We start from the raw sequence: 2,500 nt of genomic DNA, 5'->3' as shown, positions 1-2,500 counted from the left end.
GAGAGAGAGAGAGAGAGTGTGTGTGTGTGTGTGAGAGAGAGAGAGAGAGAGTGTGTGTGTGTGTGAGAGAGAGAGAGAGAGAGAGAGAGAGAGTGTGTGAGAGAGAGAGATAGTGTGTGTGTGTGTGTGTGTGTGTGAGAGAGTGTGTGTGTGTGTGTGAGAGAGAGAGAGAGAGAGAGAGAGTGTGTGTGTGTGTGTGTGTGTGTGTGTGTGAGAGAGTGTGTGTGTGTGTGTGTGTGTGTGTGTGTGTGTGTGTGAGAGAGTGTGTGTGTGTGTGTGTGTGTGTGTGAGAGAGTGTGTGTGTGTGTGTGTGTATTTCTTGTTTCCATACAGGAGTAACACTAAATAACACAATAAATCTGAATTAATAAAAAGAAAATTATAAATTACAAATAAATAGAAAGAGCTAAAACACAACAAACTTACTAAAACTTTACCAAAGTTAGAATTAAGGAAAAATATAAAAGAAAAAACTTATTTTAAAACTTTTAAATATATTTTTAAAAGATTAAACAGATGAAATTATTTCTGCTATTTCAGCTGTTAGTTGAAATATTAAAATAGAAATAGAAACAGAAATAGGAAGAAAACAGAGTTGAAATCAATAAAAATTTTATGGGCTAACTTTACAGTTCTAGTTTACCTTTTTTTTATTGTATAGAAATTCTAAACAATTCAAATGTAAACAAACAAACATATACCTAAACAGAAAAAACTAGAAAATCACTAAACCTTTACTAAACTCTTAAAAGGACGCCTACATTCACTAGACTGTATTAATAAAACACCTTCATCTAATAATAACAAACGATATATTGTTGGAAAGGTCTAAGACTCATGAAGTGATATTTTATCACAAATTATGCAGAACAGTGAAAGATTCATTTATGACAAGAGTGCATCATAACAGTCCTGACCTTTGACCCAAAGTATTTCTCCCTTTCCCTTTCCCTCATAATTCAGAAACCATCATAAATTATAAATCAGATAAAAGCTTCTGTGAAAACCATTTCTAAAAATGGGGCATTGAGATATCTGTAGAAATACACAGCAATACTTACAAAATGATACGTTTACTTTTATGACAAGTGAAGATCACGTTCCATGAAGATATTGTGCACATTTTCTTCCCATTAATATATTCCGTTCTGATTAGTAATATTCATTGCTGAGAACTTCATTTGAACAATTTAAAGATGATTTTCTCAATGTTTCAATGGAGAGATGATTTATTCGGCGTTCTGAATTTAAAAACATGACTATTTCTGGTGCATTTTAAACAAAATACTTCTGGACGGTGCACCTCCGCGGTTAAAGGGTTAACTAAAGCTTTTCAGACCTAGCAACAGTAACCGAGGGGGGCGGGGCTTAGCGGAGGGTCAGTTCAGCCTGGCTTTAATGTAAAGTGCTGATGTAGACTCACTCCTGCTGGACCAGGCTCAGATTCCTGTATAATTTATGCAATAAAGGCATCCAGAAGCTTCAGCCGGTGGAGTAATGGAGCTCTGGATGGGCTGAGGTATAATAGGAGATCAATACTGATTATCTGGCTCTTAGAGGAGCCGGAGCAGAAACCCCGAGAAAACGAGACGTCGTGAAGCGACCGGCGGACAGACGGACAGCAGAGATTGTGCTGTAATCGCTCGAGTGTTCGTGGCCTTTAATCCAGAGCAGATTAACACAGAGAGATCAGGTCAGATCGGGACACACATCTGTCTGAACAACTGACCCGGCTCGCGGAGAGCGTTTCTTCAACGTTATATAAAGGTTACGACAGAGCGCTCATGGAGCGTTCTAGTAATATCTGATCAGCGTTCTCAGGAACGTTACACGATACGCTTTTGTAACGTTTAAACAACGTTCTGATAACGAAAACACACTGAAAACGTCAGTAGAATGTTATGAGAAATGTTGTTGTTACGTTTTAATAATGTTGTAATCACAACAAGAAAACTGGATATTTTGTAGAATAATAATAACAAAGATTCGTGTCAGGTTGGATGTTTTAAAAAACTCTTTTTGTAGCATTTAAATAATGTTCGAATGCCAAAAATTGTACCGTTCTTAGATTATTAAAAGCAAACTACTGAAAATAGTAGAAACTCAGATGTTTTAATCGGAACAAGAAAACAGACATTAATAATAAACCATCAAATAATGTTATATTTTGAGTGAAAATGTTAGTTTTTTTAAAGAAATATTTATATAATATTTAAATAGCATTATATTTGGAGTGAAAATCAAGTGAGTTGAATGGGGTCAGAAATGTTTTGATCACTGAATATTTGAGAAACGGTTCAGAAACACTTGAAAACAATGTTCCCGCAACGTTTTGATAACCTACATCAGATAATCCAGGGATTTACTATCAGGAGGATTTCTGTAGAATTCATCTTCTATATTTGGATTCAAACACAAGCAGTGCGTGACTTTATTAAATCCATAAACTCACCAGATTGAGGTCCATCCAGGAGTTCATCATCATCATCATCATCATCAT

General features: G+C 35.8%; 1 protein-coding gene across 1 annotated transcript in view; it reads right to left on the bottom strand.

Moving 5' to 3' along the window:
- The window catches only part of epb41l3a (erythrocyte membrane protein band 4.1-like 3a), a 43,595-nt gene that overhangs the window by 40,162 nt on the left and 933 nt on the right, over positions 1-2,500 (bottom strand). The window lies entirely within an intron of this gene.

This window comes from Puntigrus tetrazona, chromosome 24 (genome assembly GCF_018831695.1).
Source record: "Puntigrus tetrazona isolate hp1 chromosome 24, ASM1883169v1, whole genome shotgun sequence".
NCBI lineage: Eukaryota > Metazoa > Chordata > Actinopteri > Cypriniformes > Cyprinidae > Puntigrus > Puntigrus tetrazona.
The sequence above is the reverse complement of the archived record's forward strand: the minus strand, read 5'-3'. Positions and strand labels throughout refer to the sequence as shown.